Raw genomic sequence first — 23,624 nt, 5'->3', positions numbered from 1 at the left:
TGAGATTAAGAGTCTCTTATGGTTTGTCTCCCTCTCTGGTTTCATCTTGTTTCATTGTTTTCCTCCTTTCCCCTATGATCCTCTGTCTTGTTTCTCAAATTCCTCATATCAGTGAGATCATATGATACTTGTCTTTCTCTGATTGACTTATTTCACTTAGCATAATACCCTTTAATTCCATCCATGTCATTGCAAATGGCAAGATTTTGGGGTTTTTTTGATGGCTGCATAATATTCCATTGTATATATATATATATATATATATATATATATATATATATATATATACACACACATATATATACCACATCTTCTTTATCCATTCATCTGTTGATGGACATCTTGGCTCTCTCCATAGTTTGGCTATTGTGGACATTGCTAGTATCTCTTTTGTAGATAATTCACATCTCCCAAATGCTGAAATACCCTACAACTGAAAGGTTTTTAATTGGGGATTGAAGTGGTATGATTTAAAAAGAGTACTTTGGCTGCTGTGGATTGAACTAGAGGTGGGCAAGATTAGAAGCCTACTGTAGTCAGAGATAATGGTAAGTGGAGTAAAGTGGTGGCTGTGGAGATGGAGAGATGTAGACAGATTTGGGAGATATTTAGAATTCAAAGGGGTTGGTGTGGTGGCTTGGGGGAGGGAGGGAGAGGGAGGCATCAAAGATGCCTCCCATGGATCTGATGTGGGCTAGGTCATTCATTGAGATGAGGAAGACAGAAAGAAGAACAGGGTTTCAGGGGGAAGATCAAGGGTTCAGTTCTACAGTCCCTTAAGATAATCAAGTGGAGAGGTCAAAGCAGGTAATAGTGTATACATCCCAGAGGAGAGGTCTGAGTTTCAGATATAAATGAGAGTTGTCACTATAGAGATGGCATTAAAAGCCACAAGAGAAGAGGTCAGTCTGAAAGAGAGCAAAGAGAAAGAAAGAGGATCCTTGACTGAGCTCAAAGGAACTCCAACTTTAGAGACTGGGTGAAGGAGCAGGAGGTGGCAAGGAGACTGAGAAAGAAATAAAGAGATCGGGATATAACTAGGGTTGTGTTGGAGATTTTTGAAAAGAGTACTGAGAAGTCAACTAAGACGAAGATTGAAAAGGGTCCATTGGATATGACAACACGGATATTGGTAGTGACCTTAATAGCAGTTTTGGTGGAGTGGTAGGGGTGAACACCAGAATGGATGAAGAGGGAATGGATACACCATTGGTAAGAGTGTAAATTGATACAACCACTCTAGAAGAAGCTGGACGTTTTCTAGTAAAGCTGAATGATGCAAATATTCTATGACCCAGCCTTTTTAGGTATATATCCTAGAGCAGTGGTTCTCCCTGTGTGGTCTGGGTTATCCTGGGGGCAGAAGTGGGGGGCAGGGAGCCAAAACCATAATGCTAGTAAGGTGTTATTTGCTTCTTTTACTCTCATTCTCTCAAGACTGTAGAGTGGAGTGTTCTAGATAACACAACAGATTGAATGCAGAAGCAGATATGAGAATCCAGCTGTCTTCTATTAAGCCATATGCTAAAGAGATGTGCAAAAACGTAAAACAATGCCACTCTTCTCACTGAATTATTTTTGTTTTGGAAAATAGTTATTTTTCATGAAATATGTTATTTATTTGAAAATGATGGATTTATTATTTTTAATTAATATATTGAAGCTTTTGCAGTTTTAATTTCTAATGCAGCAAGTATCAATTGATAAAACCCACATTCGTGAAAGCTCTTTGAGGTCTTGCAGTGATTTTTTTTTTAAGATTTATTTATTTGAGAGAGAGAGAGAGAGCATGCACGAGTGTGGGGGGGAGGGGAAGAGAGAGAGAGGGAGAGAGAGAATCTCAAGTAGAGTCGGAGCCTTGGGTGGGGTGGGGGCTCGATCTCATGACCCTGAGATCATGACCTGAGCCAAAATCAAGAGTCAGGCGCTTAACCTACTGAGTCACCCAGGCTCCCCCCCCTTTTTTAAACATTTATTTATTTATCTTACAGTGAATTTTAAGAATGTAAAGGAAGTCCTGAGATCAAAAAATTTGAGAATTGCTTCCCTAGAGAAATCCTTGCACATGTGTACTGGGAGACACTACAAGAATATTCACCAAAGCCTGTTAGTAACAGCAAGAAATGGAAACAAGCATGGGATGAATAAATTCAGACATATTTATACGATGGAATACTATAAAGAAATAAAAAATGAATGAACTCTAGCTACACATAATAACATGGATGAAACTCAGAAAACCTAATGCTGATTCAAAAAAGTTATGGAAGAATATGTTTATGTAAAGTTGAAAAACATGAAAAATTATGCAATATATGGATACAGTCATATGTTATAAAACTATACAGAAAAGCAAGAATGAAAAATGAAAAATTCAGAACAGTGGTTACCTCAGGGAGGGGAAAGAAATGTGGCTGGGGAGGGTACCCAGGGGGTTTTGTCATTGAAAATGATCTGGTTTTGAAGCTAGGTGATGGGTATACAGATATTTATTATTTATTCAAACTGTCTGTATATGTAGATTCTAAAATACATAAAGTATATACTGAAAAATAAAATTAATTTAACAAACAGTAATAATTGTATAGAGGGCTGGTGAGAGTGTAATTTGTTACAGGACCCTCCCTGAGATCAAAGGGAACAGAACACCTCCCTCATCCCCATTGAAGTAGAGCTAGGTGTATAGGCAATTCCACTGAGAAACTTGGCTGTGAATGGGAACAGAGCCCAGAGAGATAAGGTGATGGTAGGAGGAGGGTCAAAGAATGACTTTTTTAAAAGATAGGAGATAGTAGACTATGCTCATTTGCTGCTGGGAATGATCCAGTAGAGAGGGAGAGGACAAGATGCAGAAGAGGAAGAGAAAGGAGGGGTTGGGATCTGAGACAAGAGGAGGAGAGGTCTTCAGGCCCCTCATTGTAACTGGTTAGGAACAAGACAAGGATGAACACAGTTACTGGGAGGTTTAGAGATTTGGCGGTGGGAAAATGAGGGCCCAGTAACCATTCCTGATGTCCAATGGCTTCAATCTTGTCACTGAAGCATGAGGTAAGGCCATTTTCTGCAGAAAGAATAAAAATATTAGACTTTCTTAATAGCATGGTCGATAGAAATTTGTTTTTTTACTATTGATAGTTTAAAAAGTTTCAGCTTCACAATAATGTACATTTTTAGGACTTGTCAAATTTGGGAAAACTTCTGTTTGGTTTCCTTCATATATGAGCTGTAAGATGTTAGGGCATTTCAATTTTCTTGAAAAGTAACAAATCCTTAGTACTCTTTGATTTTTCACTGATTGTTAAGCAGGGCCTTTGAAGGGACCTGTGCAAATAAGGGGTCCTGAACCTTCACTGACTTCTGTGTAAATCTGCTTCTGGCCTCTTTGAACTACCTCCTCCTCCAGGAAGCATTCATTCTCTGATTGCCCCAGGCTGGGGTTCTTCCACAGAAGTTTATTACTGCCACTCATAGGACTTTTTCAAGTTTCTCTGAGCTAGGCAGGTTAGCCTTCTTCACTGGATGGAGGGAGCTCCAGAGGGTGAGGTGTCAGGACATGTGCACCTTGGCTTAGCAGGCTTCCATCAGTGTCAGCAAGCCTTCACTGAAGCAGTGTGTCATGGTGGTCAAACGTGTAGACCTTGGAATCAGGCAGACTAGAATTTGTTTGCACCTCAAGTACATGGTCAGGGAAAGACTCATCCTAATTCTTGGTTCATGAAATACTTTTGCCATTGGATCCGGCTTGAGCTTCACTCCTAGTTCCTCTGTGTGACCTTGGCCAAGTTACTCATCACTCTGGGTCTCAGTTTCCCCATCTGTAAACTGGGAATGATGATAACAATACCTACTACGTCAGAGTTGTAAGGATTCAATGACAAAATCCATGCAATGCATGCACATTTTCTGGGACCTAATATTTAACAAACAGTAGTCCCCCATATGATTGGGACTATATTGTGGGTAGAGGATACAGTAGTGAATAACAAAGGCCAGGGCTTTGCCTTCCTAAGCTCATAGTCTAGTGGGTACCACACTGCCCAGTGCCAGCCCTGATATATCCAAGAGACTTGTAGGTTGTTGAATCAAGATGACCTTATCTTTGTCTCTATTTCTCTTTCTTATTTTTGACTGTCTCTCCCACCAAGTTCACCATCACTGTTGACCACCTCTCAGACACCCCCCATCTCGGTCTACATTTTGCTTTCTCTTGTCTCTCTGTTTACATCTCTCTGGTGGTTTCTCTTCCCTGTCTCTCCTATTCTCTTTTCATCTCTCTTCTCTTTTTGCTCCATTCTTTTTATATTGCATATGTTGAGGATTGCCTTGTCTCCATCCCATCCCTAACTTATGGTTCTCATCTTGGTCTGGGTCTCTGTCCTCATATATATAATACCACATTGCTCTACCTCATCTGTTTCTGAATTTCTCTGTGTTCCAGAATTTCTGTCTTTTCTATTTCTCTTTCAGTTTCCTTTGGCTCCTTGGCCTCTTTACTGTCTGCCTTTCTGTCTCCATCACCCTGTCCCTACTTCTCTCTGGTTGTTTCCCAGTTCTCCTCTTTCTGTTTGTACTGCTGCATTCATCTGTCTCTCTTCCCCTCCTATCTTTCTCTATTCTCACCTTTCTGTTCCATTCTTTCATCTCCCCTCCTCCCTGTAATATTTATACTCTTTGTCTCTCTCTTACCCCTCTATGTAGGTCTTTTTGCCCTCGTTTCCCTATATGATTCTCTCCTCATCTATCACCCCTTTTCTATCTCTTACCATCTCTCTTATTGGGTTGCTCTCCTCATGTGCCTGTCTTTTGTCTCCATCTCTCTGTCCCTATGCAGGTTTCATCTGTTTCTGTTTGCTAACTTGTCCCCAGTTCCCCATTCCTCTGTCTCTCTTTGTCACTGACAGAGTAGTCAGGAGTACAGTCACTGGTGCTAGATTGTTTGGATTCAAATCTTAGTTGTGCCTCTGACTTGCTGTGCCTCAGTGTCCTCATCTGTAAAATAGGGTTGATAATAGTACCTGCTTCACAGCATTACTGTGAGCATTAAATGAACTAGCACACGCACAGTTTGTAGGGCCATGCCTCAGACATAACAAATGCTCAAAAATGTCAGCTGCTACATCATCAACCTCTCTACTCATCTTCATCCCTATCTCTTTCTGTCTTGGTTTATCTCATCCAAACACCCCCTTCCTATATACCTGGCTGTTATCATCTCTGTGTCCCTCTCTCTCCTCATCTTTTATGTAGCTGCCTCTCTGACCTCATCTCTCTCTCCCCCCTACTTTCCTGCCTCATTTCTGTCCCTCTTTTTGCAGCCTGCCCACTCCATCTCTCTGTCCCCATCCTTATTTATTTATCCCCATTTCTAATTATTTGCTCCCACCTTTCAGGCCCTATTTCTTTGTCTCTGTCTCATTATCTCCTGTTATCATTTCTTTATCTGTTCCTCTCTTGCCAAATTGAATCTTTATCTATTTACTCTAAAAACTCTTATTCTGTTTGTTTCTCCTCATCTCCCTGTGTTTTCCCCTGGCCTCGCTGGAGAATTTGGATCAGAATTGGTCTGGTAGATAATGTGGAACTATAAAAGGCTTTAGGAGGAAGAAGTAGGCCTGGCAAGAGGCAAGTGGCAGGGTGTGGAATTTCATGGCTCTGCCAAATCCTCCTGAAAGACAAGGCCTCTGAGGTCAAGGTTAGCATAAACCCCCTCAACCCAGTCTCTTGAAAAAAGACAAAGAATGCTGCAGTTATTGGGAGGACCAGGAAGGGGTATTTTTCTGAGTGAAATTCCATCCGGAAGCTGGAATCCAGAGCATTTCCTGTTGTAATGTTTCTTCCAGACTTGGAGAGTCTGAACTTGCCACGTAGCATGTGCACTCCATGCATATATTTCTACAGTGAAACACAGAGATGCATACAGAATCTGCACCCCCCCACACTTAGAGACACAGACTTTTGCAGAGACATAAAGATGTACATAGAATCACGAACCCTCATAGCTGCAGATATTCTGAGACATTGAAAAACACCCAGAATGAATCAACACTGGCAGAGATGCAGACATACACAGAGACACTGAGAGACCCATGGAATTACCCCCTCACAGCTCAGAAATAGACACAGAAAAATAGCTACACAGAGAATCATCCAGCTAATTTCCCTTTGAAAAATTTTCTTTTCGTCAATTTTCATATAAATAGAAACACACTAGAGCATCAGGTGTAAACACACACATTTATAAAAGTGCACACATTCATATACAATCACGAATTTCCAAAGCACACAGAGCCATTGCTTTGCTGGAAGTACAAAGGTATCCAAACTCCCTCTGGCCCCAAATGACAGATATGCTGCTCCTTCAGGGCCCCTGTCTATGAAGGCACTAGGCAGTCAAGCCAGAAACCTGACTATTAGGAACTAGGCAGAAATAATTAGAAAATCTAGATAAAATTTAATTCCTAGAAAAATATAAAATGGCAAAAATGGAATAGCAAGAAGTAAAGAACTTGAATAGACCACTAAGTATTAATGAAACTGAAATGGTATGCAAGGACATCATCCCTTTCCCCCAAATCCAGGCCCAGATAAGTTTACAGGTGTATTGTGCCAGACGCACAAGGAATAGTTTTTTCTTCTTATACAAGTTATTCCAGAAAATAGAAAAGGAGAGAAAGCTGCCCAGCTCATTTTATTAATTTAGTACAATCTTCAAACCTTGAGTCTAAAGCTAGACAAGGATAAGAAAAGAAAAGAAAATTATAGGCTCATTTCAATTATGAATATAGATGCACAGATCCTAAATAAAATATTAGCTAATTGCATCCAACAGTATGTTAAATAATACATCACAATCAGATCAAGTTTATTCCAAGAATGCAAAGAGAATTCGTTCAACCTCAGAAAATCTATTGATGTAATTTGCCACATTAACAGACTAAAGGAGAATACTCGTATGATTATCCCAATTAATGTAGAATAAGTTGTTACCTTCTCACTTATGATGAAAACTAGCTATAGAAGGCAAATTTCTTTTTTTTTTTTCTTTAAGTAAGCTCTATGCCCAACTTGGGGCTTGAACTCATGAACCTGAGATCAAGAGTCACATGCTCTACCAACTGAGCCAGCCAGGTACCCCAGAAGGCAAATTTAACTTGGTGAAGGTTACATACCAAAACCTTACAACATATTTTATACTAAATGGAGAAACTTAAGATGCATTTCCTTGAAGATTGAGGATAAGACTAGATACTTACTCTCACCAGCTACTGTTTAACATAGAACTGGAAGTCTTGGTCAATACTATAATGGGAGAAAAGAAGTAAGTTGTATAAGGATTGGAAGAGAAGAAATAAAACCAACAGATTCAACAGACATACTATTAGAATTAAAAAAAAACGTTTGTGAGGAGGCCACATACAAAACCAACTTATAAAAATCAATAGTATTTCTTTTTTTCCCCATTTTTTATTTGAGTATAGTTACACACAGTGTTACATTAGTTTCAGGTGTACAATTTAGTAATTTGACAAGCTTATAGATTATGCTATGTTCACCACAAGTATAGATAGCTACCCTCTGTCCCATTACATTGCTATAACAATATCATTGACTGTATTCCTTTTTCTTTTTATTTTTTTAATTAGGCTCCATGCCCAGTGCAGAGCCCAGCATGGGACTTGAACTCAAGACCATGAGATCAAGAGCTGAGCCGAGATCAAGAGCTGAGCCGAGATCAAGCATCAGATACTCAACAGACTGAGCCACCCAGCTCAACTGTATTCCTTCTGCTGTGCCTTTTATTCCCCTGACCTGTTCATTCCATAACTAGAAGCCTGTATACCCCACTCTCCTTCACCCATTTTGCCTCACTCCAACCCCTTCCCCTCTGGCAACCATCAGTTTGTTCTCCGTATTTATAGGTCTGATTCTGCTTTTTGTTTATTCATTTTTTAGATTCCACTTATGAGTGGAATTATTTGGTATTTGTCTTTGTCTGACTTATTTCACTTAGCATAATACTCTCTAGGTCCATCCATGTTGTCTCAAATGGCACAATCTCATCCTTTTTTGTGGCTGTGTGATATTCCATTGTGTATATATACCACATCTTCCTTATGCATTCACCTATTGATAGATACTTAGGTTGCTTCTGTATCTTGGCTATAGTAAATAATGCTGCAGTAAACACAGGGGTGCATATATGTTTTTGGATTACTGTTCTCACTTTCTTTGGGTAAATACCCAGTAGTGGAATTACTGGATCATATGGCAGTTTATTTTTAATTTTTTAAATTTAAAATCAATTTAACATATAGTGTATTAGTTTCAGGGGTAGAGTTTAGTGATACATCAGTTGCATATAATACACAGTGCTCATTACATCAAGTGCCCTCCTTAATGCTCTACATCCAGTTACCCCATCCCCCCACCCACCTCCCCTCCAGCAACCCTCAGTTTTTTTCCTATAGTTAAGAATCTCTTATGGTTTGCCTCCATCTGTTTTCAAATTATTTTCTTATTTCTTCCCTTCTCCTATGTTCATCTGTTTTATTTCTTAAATTCCACATATGAGTGAAATCATGTGATATTTATCTTTCTCTGACTGACTTATTTCGCTTAGCATAATACCCTCTAGTTCCATCCACGTCATTGCAAATAGCAAGATTTCATTCTTCCTGATGGCTGAGTAGTATCTCATTGTGTGTGTGTTTGTGTGTGTGTGTGTGTGTGTGTGTGTGTACCACATCTTCTTTATCCATTCATCTATCTATGGACATCTGGGCTCCTTCCATAGTTTGGCTATTGTGGACATTGCTGCTATAAACATTGGGGTGCAGGTGCCCCTTCAAATCACTGTCTGTATCCTTTGGATAAATACCTAGAAGTGCAATTGCTGGGTCATAGCGTAGCTCTATTTTTAACTTTCTGAAGAACCTCCATACTGTTTTCCAGAGTGGCTGTACTAGTTTGCATTCGCACCAACAGTGTAAGAGGGTTCCCCTTTCTCTGCATCCTCACCAACACCTATTGCTTCCCGAGTTGTTAATTTTAGCCATTCTGACTGGTGTGAGGTGGTATCTCATTGTAGTTTTGATTTGTATTTCCCTGATGCCGAATAATGTGGAGCATTTTCTCATGCGTCAGTTGGCCATTCGTATGTCTTCTTTGGAGAAATGTCTGTTCATGTCTTTTGCTCATTTCTTGACTGGATTTTTTGTGTTTTTTGGGTGTTGAGTTTTTTAAGTTCTTCATAGATTTTGGACACTAGCCCTCTATCTGATAAGACATTTGCAAATATCTTCTCCCATTCCACAGGCTGCCTTTTAGTTTTGTTGACTGTTTCCTTTGCTGTGCAAAAGCTTTTTTTTTTTTTTTAAGATTTTATTTATTTATTTGACAGATAGAGAGAGAGCACAAGTAGGCAGAGTGGCAGGCAGAGGGAGAGGGAGAAGCAGGCTCTCTGCTGAGCAAGGGGCCCGACGTGGGACTCGATCCCAGGACCCTAGGATCATGACCCGAGCTGAAGGCAGCTGCTTAACCAACTGAGCCACCCAGGCGCCCCTGTGCAAAAGCTTTTTATCTTGATCAAGTCCCAATAGTCATTTTTGCTTTTGTTTCTCTTGCTTTTGGAGATGTGTCTAGCAAAAAATTGCTGTGGCCAGTGTCAAAGAGGTTGCTACCTGTGTTCTCCTCTAGTATTTTGATGGATTCCTCTATACTGTTTTCCACAGTGGCTGCACCAATTTGCATTCCCACCAATAGTGCACGAGGATTCCTTTTTCTCCACATCCTCTCCACACGTGTTATTTCTTGTCTTTTTGATAATAGCCATTCTGACAGGTGTGAGGTGATATCTCACAGTGGTTTTGATTTGCATTTCCCTGATAATGAGTGATGTTGAGCATCTTTTCATAGGTCTGGTATAAGTTCTTTATATATTTGAATATTAACCCCTTATCATTTGATATATCATTTGTAAATATCTTCTCCCATTCAATAGGTCATCTTTTTGTTTCATTGATGGTTTCCTTTCCTGTGCAAAAGCATTTTATTTTGGTATAGTCCCAACAGTTTAATTTTGCTTGTCTTAGGAGATATATCTAGAAAAATGTTGCTAAGGCTGATGTCAAAGAAATTACTGCCTGTGTTCTCTTCTAGGAACAGTATTTTTTTACATTAGCAGCAAACGAGTAGAAAAAAATGTAATTAAAAATAAGATACCTAAAATTAGTCACTAAGCCAAAATGTAAACTTTCCTAAATATCAGGGTAACTACAAAAATACCAAACAAAATAGACTGCATAGTAAAATACTTTTAATATATGAACATAGAGCTAAAAAAGAAAATAAAACTTAAAATAATATGACAATATTAACACCAAACATCTTTTGTATCAATAAATATAAATGGTCTTAACTTATTTGTTTAAAGAAAAACATTTTTTCTATTGGATCACTGAGTAAAACGCAAATGGTGTATTCAGGAAAATCAATTAAGGGGTGCCTGGGTGGCTCAGTCAGTTGGGCATCAGACTCCTGATTTTGGCTAGGGTTATGGTCTTGGGTGGGGTCTTGGAATCAAGCCCTGCGATGGGCTCTGCACTCAGGGTAGAGTCTGCTTGTCCCCTCCCTCTGCTCCTCCCCTGTCTCATGTGTGCGTGCGCTTTCTCTCTCAAAGAAAGGAAGAAAGAAAGATGGAAAGAAAGAAAGAAAAAGAAAGAAAGAAAGAAAGAAAGAAAGAAAGAAAGAAAGAAAGAAAGAAAGAAAAAGAAAATCAATTAAAAGAAATTGATTCAGAAAGGTTAAAAATACCAGAAAGGACAAAGGTATACCAGGCAAATGCAATTAAAGAACACATGGGTTGCGATCTTAATTATCAGACAAGTCAGGAACTCAGAACCAAAGGCATTAACTGACTATCAAGGTCATGAAAAACAAGGATAGACTGAGGAAGTGTCACAGATTGGAGGAGATATGATGACTAAATGCAATATGGGATTCTGGGTTGGGGTCCGGAACATAAAAGGGATATTAGTGGAAAAATTGGTGAAATCTGAATAAAGTCTGGAGTTTAGTTAATAACAATGTACCAATACTTAGTTTTGACAAATGTCATACAAGATATTAACATGAGGGGCAACTAGGTGAAGAGCATATGGAAACTTTGCACTAACTTTTCAACTGTTCTGTAAATCTAAAATTATTCCAAAATAGAAAGTTTGTTATAAAAAAGCATTAATTGAGGCAAAAAGGCCACAATTTACAATGAACATATAAAGTTATGACTATTTTTATACCAAATAACATAGCAGCTTTCATAAAGCTAAGATATTAAGGGATACAAGGAAAAATAGATAACAGATTGAAACACACTAAAAATAGGAGAAATTTAACTCACCTTTCTCATTCCAGGACAGATCAAATCAACAACAATAACAACAACAACAACAAACAAAAAACCCAGTAAGAATATAAAAAAACTAAATAACAAAATCAATATTAGGCCAAGAAGAAAATCTCAACAAATTCCAAAAATTAGAACTAATACAATGTTAATTGATCACACTGAATAAAACTGGAAATCACTGTAAAATGGATCTTCCATCTGAATATGAAATATCTCTCTGTCAAACAACTCTTGGGTCAGAAGGGAAACTCAAATCAAAACCGCTGAATTTCTAGACAATGATAATGAAAATACTAAAGTCAGAATCCATGGATACAGATAAAGCAAAGTTCATAGCCTTAAAATACTTGTTTTAAAAACAAGGGAAAAATTAAATGAATAAGCATCCAACTCAAAAAGTTAGAGGAAGAAAAAATAATAAAATTAAGAACAGAAGGGGAAAAATAACAGTAAAGTTCAAATAAAGAAGTTAGAAAACAGATAACAATAGAACTAATAGATAGATGAGCTGATTCTGTTAAATAGAAATACGTAAGCCATTAAACAGCATAATCAAGAAAAGGAGAAAGCTGGGGCCCCTGGGTGGCTCAGTTGGTTAAGCATCTGACTCTTGGTTTTGGCTCAGGTCATGATCTCTGGGTCATGAGATTGAGCCCTGCATTGGGCTCTGTGCTGGGCATGGATCCTGCTTAAGATTCTCTTTCTCCCTCTGCCCTTCTCCCTCTCCTCTAAAAAAAAAAAAAAAGAAAGAAAAAGAATAAAAGGAGAAAGCACAAATATACAAGTTAGGAAATGGAAAGTTGGACATAACCATAGTAAGAGGACATTTTAAACATAAAAGACTTTCTTGTCCAACTCTATGCAAATTGTTTAAGTACCTGGAAGACATGGAAAACATCCTAGGAAAATATAATTTACTTTAATTTGACTCTAAAAGAGAAAAACCCATATAGGCCAATTTCCATGGAAGAAATAGAGAAAGGTATAAAGAGGTACTTTTCCCCAAAGGTACCAGACTATGATGCTTTCACAGGGGAAGTCTATTAACACTAAAAAGCAGGTAATTTGAATGCTATTTTTATTTTCCTGAGTCTAGATGAAGGAGGAACACATTCAAATTCTTTTTATAAAGTGAGTATAATATTGATACCAAGATCTGACAAAGATTCTACAAAAAAAAGAAAATGATATAGACCAATATTCACTTATAAATAGCAATGCAAAATTCTTTTTTTTAGCAATGCAAAATTCTAAATAAAATATTAGCAAACAGAATCCATGGCTGTGTGGAGTTTATCCCAGGAAAGCAAGAATCATTCAATATTACAAAATCCATTAATATAATCTAACATATTATTAAATCTAAGGAGAAAAATCATATCATCATTTTCAGAGATGCCAAAGAGTCATTTGGCAAAATTTAATACCCATTCTTTATTTAAAAAAAACATTCAACAAGAGGAATATAAGGTTTCTTCCTTGATATGATTTAATTATGTGTGTGTGTTTGTGTGTGTGTATCTCCCCAAATACAGCAGTCCAGTATTTCACTTAACCAGGAAACACTAGCAGCATTTATATGCTAAAATCAGAAACCAGGCAAGGATGTCTACTCTCTCCACTATAATTTAACATTGTATTGGAGGTAGCAAGCATTGTAATTAAAAAAGAAAAAGAAATTAGAAGCATAAAATTGGAATTGAGGAGGTAAAGCTATCATTATTTATAGATAAGATTATACAGCCAGAAAACCCAAGCAAATCAATATAAAAGCTACTATAAACAAGATAAGGTAGGAGGATATAAAATTAATATATAGAAATCATTTAGTTAGAAGATATATAGAAGAGGGGCATCTGACTGGCTCAGTTGGTAGAGCATGCAACTCTTGATCTCAGGGTTGTGAGTTTGGGCCCCATATTGGATGCAGAAATAAAATCTTTTTTAAAAAAAAAGATATATGGAAGAGAAGGCTCCATTTATTATAGCAACAGAAAAGGTGAAATACTGTCTTAGTCCATTGTGGCTGCTATAACAGAATACCATAGACTGGGTGGCCTACAAACAACAGAAATGTATTTCTCACAGTTCTAGAGGCTGAAAAGCCCAAGATCAAGGCAGACAGATTCAATCTCTGTTGAGAGCTGCTTCCTGGTTCATAGACAGCCATCTTCTAGCTGTGTCCACTGGGGCGCTAATTTCACTCATGAGGGCTCCAACCTCACGACTTAATCACTTTCCAAAAGCCCTACCTCCAAATACCATCACAGTGGGGATTAGGTTTCAACATCTGAATTTTGGAGGCACACAAACATTTAGTCTATAGCAAATACCTAGAAACAAACTTAATGAGAAATGTCCAAAACCTTTATGACAAAACATTTAAAACACTCTGAAGGAACAAATGGAAAGGCATCCCATGTTATTAAATAAGAAGATTCAGAATTATAAAGATGTCAAATTAATTTATAAATTTAGTATAAACTCATTTAAAATACCATTTTTTCTCTTTTTCTGAAACTAGACAAGCTGAATTAAAGTTCAAATGGAGGGGTGCCTGGATGGCTCAGCCGGTTTAGCATCAGACTCTTGGTTTCAGCTCAGGTCACGATCTCAGGGTTGTTAGATCCAGCCCTGCTTCAAGCTTGGTGCTCAGCAGGAGTCTGCTTGAGATTCTCTCCCCGCCCCGCCCCCCCCCACCGCCCCCGCCCCTCCCGTGGCTCATGTGTGCAAACGCACATGCACACTCTCTCTTTCTCTCAAATAAATAAATAAATAAATAAATAAAAATCTTGAAAAAAAGTTCAAATGGAAAAATAACGAGCAAGCTTAGCCAGGATATCTCCAAAAAGGAAGAGCAATGATATGGGACTATTGCCATAATAATGCTCTGTAAAAAGACAAAATGAATATTTATGTACCAAAACCTAGAGTCTGGGTCATTTGGGAGGGTCTACAATCTGGATCAGGCTCTGTTGATCTCAACTGGGCTAGCTCATGTGTTTGCACTAAGTTGATGGCTTCACTAGAGATTGGCCACTATAGGATGTCTTAACTGGGAGGACTAGGCTCATTTCTACATGTCTCTCACATCCTTCCAAGGTTAGCTTTGGTATGTTCTTGTGGCAGTGGCAGGGGTCCAAGAGAGGAAACAGAATGTGTAAGAGCTTTTTCAAGTCTCTTCTTTTTTTTTTTTTTAAAGATTTATTTATTTATTTGAGAGAGCGAGAATGAGAGAGAGTACATGAGAGGGGGGAGGGTTAGAGGGAGAAGCAGGCTCCTCGCCGAGCAGGGAGCCCGATGTGGGACTCGATCCAGGGACTCCAGGATCATGACCTGAGCCGAAGGCAGTCGCTCAACCAACTGAGCCACTCAGGCGCCCTCAAGTCTCTTCTTAATATCAAGTTTGCAACTATCCTGTTGGTTAAAGCAAGTTATATGGCCACACTCAGAGTCAATAAAGCAGGGCACTATGAAAGGGTGTGGATACATAGACACATGAGAAATTGGGGTCATTAATGCAATCTATCACCAACAACAACTCAAAATCTAGAATCCATAAAAGAAAACATAGATACATTTGTTTACATAAAATAAAATAAAACTTGCCTGGAAAAAATCCATTAGCAAAGTCAAAAGGATAACAAACTGAGGAAAAACACTGACAAATCATGATTCACAAAGGTCTAATCTCTCTAATATATAACAACATTCTAGAAATCAAGGAAAGACCAGTAATCCAACAGAAAAATACAGGATATATATAGACAATTCACAGAAAAAGATGTAAAATTGACCCTTAAACATATGAAAAGATGCTCAGCCTCACTCATAATAAGAGAAATGTAAATTAAAACTACCATGAGATACTATTTCTTACCTATCACATTGTAAAAAATCTAAGTCTTTAACAATACACTTTGTTGGTGAGGCTGTAATAAAACAGATAAACTCATACATGGGTGGTAAGTACAAAATGGTATACCTATGGAGGGAAATTTTGGCAATATCTACAAATATAATTATTGGAACGTATCTTACATAATTACAAATATAATTATTGGAATTTATCCTACATAATTATCTGCATATGTATGAAGTGTCTATTCATTATGGCACCATTTGTAATACCAAAGGACTAAAAACATCCCAAGCATCCACAATAGGGGACTACAGTCATTAAAAAAAACCCTATTACATATCCACATAATGTAACACTTTGAATAAGTACTCTATATGCTTCCATACAGTGACTTTCTAGGTACAGGAAACTCTAATGCTCTGATATGGAAAGACCTCCAGGATGTATTATTAAGAGAAATAAGCAACATGTATAACAGAGACCTGAAACCATAAAACTCCTAGAAGAAAACATAGGCAGTAATTTCTTGGATGCCAGCTGTAGAAACATTTTTCTAGATAAGGAAAACAAAAGTAAAAGTAAACTATTGGGACTATGCTGAAATAAAAAGCTTTTGCATGGCAAAGGAAACCATCAATAAAGTGAAAAGGCAACCTACTGAATGGTAGATGATATTTGCAAATATCATTTGCAAATGATATATCTGATAAGGGTCGATATCCAAAATATATAAAGAACTTATACAACTCAACACCAAGGAAAAAAACCAATACAATTAAAAAATGGGCAGAGGGCCTGAATAAGACATTTTTCCAGACATACAGGTGGCCAACAGACCTATGAAAAGATGCTCAACATCACTAATCATCAGGAAATGCAAATCAAAACCACAGTGATGGGATGCCTGGGTAGCTCAGTCAGTTAAGCGTCTGCCTTTGGCTCAGGTCATGATCCCAAGGTCCTGGGATTGAGTCCTGCATCAGGCTCCTTGCTCAGCAGGGAGCCTGCTTCTCCCTCTGCCTGCTGCTCCCCCTGCTTGCTCAGTCTCTCTCTCTGACAAATAAATAAAATCTTAAAAAAAAAACCCCACAGTGAGATATCACCTCACACATGTCTGAATGGCTATTATCAAAAAGACAGGAAATAACAAGTGTTGGAGAGGATGTGGACAAAAAGGAATCCTCGAAAACTATTGGTGGGAATGCAAATTGGTGCAGCCACTGTGGAAAACAGTATAGAGATTCCTCCAAAAACTAAAAATAGAATTATATGATCCAGTAATTCCACTACTGGGTATTTACCCAAGGAAAATGAAAACACTAATTTGAAAAGATACCTGTACCCCTATGTTTATTGCAGTATTATTTATAATAGCCAAATATGGAAGCAACCCAAGCATCCATCAATAGATGAATGGATAAAGAAGATGTGGTCTAGATCTATATCTATATATCTTTATGAAATAAGAGTACTGATATATATATATATATATCAAACTTCTTATCAAATAGATCACTGGCTTTTGAACATAGGGATGTTTCAGTGATGTGATACTTTTTTTTTTTTTAAAGATTTTTTTTTTTTTTTATTTGAGAGAGAGAGAATGAGAGACAGAGAGCATGAGAGGCAGGAGGGTCAGAGGGAGAAGCAGACTCCCTGCTGAGCAGGGAGCCCGATGCAGGACTCCATCCCGGGACTCCAGGATCATGACCTGAGCCGAAGGCAGTCGCTTAACCAACTGAGCCACCCAGGCGCCCTGATGTGATACTTTTCAGTAGAATCTGGTTAACAGAACATTCTGAAGAGGGAGATTGACTGTAATGTACCTACATATCTCCATCATGTCTTTGTTAATTTTGTCTTTCCTTATTCTAGGGGAGTTGGCGTGTTCAGTTACTGGGTTTTCTATTTAATGCATTAAAGAAACAATATACAAAAATCAAAATTAAGGAGGCATTCTCTACTTCCTTCCTTTGTTCCCTCTACTTCCTTCCTTCCTTACAGTCTTTGCTGTCCCTTTTTTGGTACAATTCTTATTTCATAATGTTCTTTGTTGAACTTAAAAGAAAGCAATTCTTAAGGTGGAAAGAAGCTTGAAGTCAGTATCTGTGTACCAAAATGACTGTACAAAGATACCAGATAGAGATCAGTGTGTATGTTTTCTTTTTTGTTTTTTATTTTTTTTATTTGACAGAAAGAGAGAGACAGCTAGAGAGGGAACACAAGCAGGGGGAGTGGGAGAGGGAGAAGCAGGCTCCCGGCTGAGCAAGGAGCCCAATGCGGGGCTCGATCCCAGGACCCCAGGATCACAACCTGAGCCAAAGGCAGACGCTTAACGACTGAGCCACCCAGGCGCCCCAGAATGTCTTGTTTTTTAAAAAGCATGTTAAAATATAGGGTTTCTTGAACCTCTTGTCATTCATAGAGTCTGTCTTGATTGTTGAAAGTAAACTTAAATACAAGAAAAAAATATTAAATATAAAATATTCTGTATATAACGGAATACTATGCAGCCATAAAAAGAATGAGATCTTGCCATTTGCAACAACATGGATGGACCTAGACAGTATAATGTTAAGTGAAATAAGTCAGAGAAAGACAATACCATATGATTTCATTCACATGTGGAATTTAAGAAACAAAACAAATGAGCAAAGGAAAAAAAGAGATCCCCCCCCAAAAAAAAAACCAACAGCATACCAGATTCTTAAATACAGAGACTGAATTGGAGGTTGCCAGAGGGGAGGTGGCTGGGGGGAAGGGTGAAATAGAGGGGGTTAGGAGTACACTTATCTTGATGAACACTCAGTAATGTATAGAATTGTTGAATCATTAGACCTGGTAATATAACACCACATGTTAATTATAAATAAGAAATTAAAAAAAAAAGTGGTAACTGCTGGGGGTGTGTATAGTGGCAATTGGGTGAAATGGACAAGAGTGACACTTTTCAAAGTATAATTTTTATTTTGTTTTGATATTCAAAATGTATGTGTATTATCTATTCAAAAAGAAATAACTATAAAATATTCACAATAGTAACAAAAACTACAAAGCAACTAGGAATTAAATTAGTAAAAACACACAATTCCAAAGAGAAAACTCGACTCTTAATAAAGGACATAGATAGAAGGTGAATTCAACAAATGAGGAGATAGTCCATGTTCTTGGATGAGTTATTATTTTGATGATGTCAACTCTCTCAAATTAATCTGTAAATTTAGTGTGATCCTAATAAGAATTCCAGTCGGATTTCTGAAGAGCTTGATAAACTCTTTTTAAAATTTATGTGGAGATATAGCTAAGACAATACTAAAAGAAGACTAAAGCACAGGTACTTGCCCTATCAAATCTTATATTACAAAATATCAAAAGCAAGGCAGTATTAATGCAAGAACTGAAACAGACTTGTGCATGTGTGTTTTATAATATGTGACAAAGGTGGCACAGCAAATCAATGAAAAAGTAAGGATTGTTTCGTGTTTGATGGTGGGAAATGTGGCTCACTGTGTATAAAAAAATAAAATTGCATCCCTACCTATCACTACATATGAGAGTGGATTCTAGATGGATTAAAACCTAAAGGTGAAAGATAAAACTATAAAGTTAATAGAAAAAAATAAGAGAATATCTTTGTGACCTGGGAGGAGGGAACTAGTTCCTAAATAAAACTCCCAAACCAGAAACCATAGAGCAAAAATTTGATGGATTTGATTGCATTAAAAACAACAATTTCTATTCAAAAAAGGCTAACATGGACAAAGTTAAAATAGGGACAGAATATTTGCAATGTCTGAAACTGACAGGGGACTAGTAGCTAGACTACATAAGGAACTCTAGCAAATCAATAGGAAAGATAGGAAACTCACTGGAAAAATGGGCCAACTATATAAGCAGGCAATTTACAAAAGAGGCATTTAACACACATATGAAGTGATGCTGAAAAATTCATTAGTAATCAGAGAAATGCAATATTAAGGATATATGGGCTTTCACTGTACTATTCTTTCAAATTTTCTGAATTTTGAAAAAGTGAAAAATAAAAATTTTGAGGAAATAAATGCACCTAAAACAATAATACATATTTTGCAAGAACACATATAAGCAAAAAGATCTGCATAAAATACCATAGAATGGATGCCTGTGAGGGAAATAAGAGTTTGAAGTAAAGATTAAGGTGAATTTAAAACAAACAACAAAAACCTCTCTGTAAAGTAATTCATATTCATTGACTATGTGGAAAACACGGAAAAGCACAATGAAGACAACAAAATTCACTGAGAATCTCATATTCTTTGCCAGTAGGTCTCAAAATATGGTACCTGGACTAGCAGCAGCCCCAGATGATTCTTCTCCCCCTCCCCCTTCTTCTCCATCATCATCATCATCATCATCGCTTGGAAACTTGTTAGAAATTCAAATTCTTGGGCCCTACCAGACTTACTGAAACACAACTCTGGGCATAGGGCCCAGCAATCAGTCTTCTGACAAGCCCTCCCACTGACTCTGATGCTGGCCAAAGTTTGAGAACCACTGATCTACATTTAACCATCATTAGTTTTTTTTATAGATCCTTGTAGTCTTTCTAAAAAAAAGATGAAATATTTGCGGCATACAAATAAGTATAGAGAATAATATAACTCACATCCATGTACCTACTACCCAGATAAAGTATTAGACAAACAGTTGAAGTCCCCTGTGTATCTCTCATTCTGTTCCTTTGTTTTCTTCCCCAGAACTAATTACCATTCTGCATTTTCTATTTAATTCTCTGTTTTAAAAATACTGTTTATTTATTTATATAACCTATAAGTAATTTAGTGCATTATTTTCTAGATTTAAAAAGTCTATATAGGGGCGCCTAGCTGGCAAAGCCAGTAGAGCACCTGACTCTTGATCTCGGGGTCATATGAGTTCAAGCCCTATATTGGGTGTAGAGATTACTTAAAAATTTTTTAAAAATCTACCTAAATGTCTCATATTTCATATACCCTTCTATAACTTATATTTTATCTCAGCACTGTGTTTTTGAAATTTATCTGGGTTGATATATGCAACTCAATTTCATTTCTTCCGCTGCTGTATAGTATTCTGTTGTATGGCTGTACTGCTATTTATTCATTCTCCTATTGGTGAACTTTTAGATTGTTCAGATTTTTTCTCTATTATAAACAGTCATGCAATGTTATATTCTTGCACATGCCTCCTTATGCATATATATAAGAATTTCTCTAGGACTTAAAAGTCTGGAGGTTATATACATCTTTACCAGTAGAATTGCGGGGTCCCAGGGCCCACCTTCAACTATTCTGGATAACTTCCTAATTGTTTTCCAAAGTAGAAACACCAATTTTCTTTCTTATCAAAGATTTCATTGCGTTTTTCCCTTATAGTTTGCACATTTGGGCCTTTGTTGAAAAAATCTTTCCGCAGTTGTAGGTGACAAAGATACTCTCCACCATCTTATATGTAAATAAGTAGGGATCCAGTTTTATTTCTCTCCTTATGGTGAGCCAAATTTCCCAATGCTATCTACTAAATTGTCCATTTCCCATTGGAGTGAGTTTATAGGCCTGCACCACTGTATTGTGGTGCAGGCCTATAAACTCACACATTTCACATATATTGGCTGAAGCCTGATTTGTACCAGTCTTGTGCTGGGTCTTGTTGAGGTCTTCAAGATATATGGTCCCTAGTCTCAGGAGGTGAGACTGCATCTCCATTTATGTGGAGAGGCATCCACATAAATGATTACAGCATTAAGGGATAAGTGCAGAAAGGTGTTCTGAGTTTCTAACTCAGCTGGGAAAGTTCATAGAAGTGACAAGAGTTAGGTCTTAAAGAAACAGGAAGAATTTGCTAATGCAGGGGTAAGGGGGAAGGTGGTTAGGGCTGGTTTGGAGTCCCCAGGAGTTTTGTTTATCTCCAGGGTGAGAGGTTAGACCCCTTTCATCAATGTAGGGGCAGTGAGTAGTGTGTATGTAAGGGGTAGGAGTAGGCAGAGATTTCCGCTTGGATATTCTGGAAGTGGAGGAACATACCCTAGGGGTAGAGGGGCTGGGCCCTACCCCAAAGTTTAGGTTTGAAGAAGAGAAGGGGCTGGAATTAAATTATCATAAAGAAGACATTTTCAGACTAATATTTACTGTTTTTAAGGGGAGACCTCATTCTCCAACCATGTCAGGAGCTCCTCAAGATGGTTTCTAAAGAAATCCTTATTTGTTCCCACTTCAGAGGTATATATTCATTCCCTTCTTCATTTGCCGCTCTGGAGCCAAAGAGGAGGAGGGAGGAGGAGGGGAAGAGGACAAACGGGTGGGAGAGACTTCCAGTTGTTCAGCTCCTGGACCTGACCATGGATTTGAACTTCTGCATAAAGAGCTGGGAGTACCTGCTTCAGGGTTTGTCTGGGGCCTTACAAGCCAGGAAGGTTGTTGGGAACAGCTAACCAAGTCACTTTTAGGTGGGGAGCACTCGGCAAGACATGTGACCCAGGCGGCCATTTTCCCACACCCTGCCCGTCGCCATCTTCCTTTGTAGACAAAGGGACTGACCCCCACCTGCGATCATGGTGATTGCTTGGTCACTATGATTCGGGAACACGCATATTCGAGTCCAGGTAGAGGCCGGCAGGCAAGATCTTGACTTACAAGTAGGTATATGGCGACCCGCCGCTACCAACCTACCCCCTCTCGGCTTCTTCCTCACCTCACAGGGCAGCGGGGGAGGCGGGACCACTGCGCCTGCGGAGTAGGGATGGCGGGCGCGAGCCGTCAATCCGAGGCCCCGCCCCTCGGGGGGGGACGTAAGGCGGGCCAACCAGGGCCGCAAGGCTGGGATCCGGAAGTCGGAGCCTAGCGGCGCGAGCGCACTTTGCAGACCAACCCTATCGTAGTGCCATTCTCTTCTGTCTGATCCCCGCCGGAAGTGGAGGTAAGAGACGACTCTCCTCTTTTCTCGTTGTGAGCGCTCACCCAGCCAGCCGCGCGGTAAGGATCGTGTATTTGAGTTGGAAACTAGAGGTGTCCTCCACCCTGAAATGGAGAGAGAGAGAACCGGCTGTCATCCACGGTAGAAGGGCCCAGATGAGGAACAGGGATCGCTCCGCAAATGGGCATGTGCCTAAATGCACTCTCGCTGGGTAAAGGAGCACGGCCCCACCCCATCTAGGCAGGTGTAGACCTCTGGTCACAATATGTAGAAAGTCACAGACCCCACTTGTGTGGAGAAGCATCGAGTGCCCTCTTGCCTTCAGGATAGCAGGGCTCCATTCTGCACTCCTCCAGTATAGACAGGCGTCTCCGTGTGGCGACATCGAGCCCATGGTTATAGAGACATACCGCCCTCCCCGTCCCCCACTCCCCCGGCTGAGCGGCGCGGACCTTTACTGGTGCGCAGGCACACAGATCCGCCTCGGCGCATCTCTTCTCTTTGGACAGAGGCTTTGATGTATTACCTCCTCCACAGACATACAATACCGCCTACTCCGGCCGGACCGCCAGTACTGAGGAGCTTAGAAACGTTTAATATACAGAGACGGAAGAGCTGGAGACTTCCTTGCCTCGCCCCCGTGTAACTAATTGTGGAAGCCCCGCCCCCGCTACTGCAGAGATGTTAGATCACCCCTCTTCCAAGTGGTTGGCACCTGCCTCAGCCCATAGAGAACCACGCAGATTTTCCTCCTCTTGCCTAGAGTGAGTCCCCGTTGTGGAAAATCAGACCTGACTCCTCACCCCACCCCATAAGAAGGCACTGGTTTACTGAATTTGTAAAGGCCCGGCCCCAAAAATGCCCTGCAGCAAAGAGAAACAGACCGTAACCTGGGAATATTGTCAGATCTGCCCCTTATTGGGCAGCTGCGGTAGAGGGACTCAGGTTTGTTCTCCTTTTGAGGTAAACAGAGATCATCCCTCCCCTCCTCCTTCCCCAAAGATTTGGAATCACCAAATGTAGCAAAAGAGAGACACCCCCACCCACAATCAAGGGAGCAGAGAGGTGCAGCTCCCCCTCCCTGCAGTGTTGAGAGACAGTGACATCACTGATCACCCTACATTTTGTGCATGTGGGCTCCCCCCTTACCCAAGGTAGAAGAGCTCAAATCTCTTTCTCTCCATTCAGGATAACTGCCCCCCTCCCTGCAAAGTGTAAGGGCTGATCCACTGAATTTATAGTTGTGTACCTACCCCCCACCCCATGTGGAGAACCAGAGGTCCTATTCCCTTCAGTGTTAGCACACTGCTGACTTCAACCCATATAAAAGATAAACAGATTGTTCCCCATCCCACCCCCGTGGAAGGGTCCAGAATAGCCCACAACAGGCAAGGTGCAGACCCCATTCATGCAAGACTGCATATT

General features: G+C 39.3%; 1 protein-coding gene and 1 long non-coding RNA gene across 4 annotated transcripts in view; one reads left to right on the top strand and one right to left on the bottom strand.

The window, feature by feature from the left end:
• Positions 1-1,564: 1,564 nt before the first annotated feature.
• LOC145717849 (uncharacterized) lies at positions 1,565-22,799 on the bottom strand. 2 transcript variants are annotated; one of them, XR_014141317.1, is made up of 3 exons: positions 22,652-22,799; positions 19,592-22,303; positions 1,565-3,061 (listed from the first exon to the last, which is right to left on the bottom strand). It is a non-coding gene; the product is annotated as an uncharacterized LOC145717849 (long non-coding RNA). The 2 variants fall into 2 exon arrangements; XR_014141318.1 differs by having other exon boundaries at positions 1,576-3,061; positions 21,830-22,303.
• Positions 22,099-23,624, top strand: part of GNL3L (G protein nucleolar 3 like) — a 26,537-nt gene continuing 25,011 nt past the window's right edge. Inside the window, exon 1 of one of the 2 annotated variants that reach the window (XM_031024429.2) lies at positions 22,099-22,202. The gene's annotated coding sequence lies outside the window, so the exon portion shown is untranslated. Of the gene's footprint in view, positions 22,203-22,235; positions 22,259-23,624 lie in introns of those variants that run through there. The other variant, XM_081808802.1, reaches the window with a different exon arrangement.

The sequence above is a fragment of the Leptonychotes weddellii genome, chromosome X (genome assembly GCF_054177405.1).
Source record: "Leptonychotes weddellii isolate Sample4059 chromosome X, ASM5417740v2, whole genome shotgun sequence".
Classification (NCBI taxonomy): domain Eukaryota; kingdom Metazoa; phylum Chordata; class Mammalia; order Carnivora; family Phocidae; genus Leptonychotes; species Leptonychotes weddellii.
Note: the sequence above shows the minus strand (reverse complement) of the source record. Positions and strands in the feature narration are given on the sequence as shown.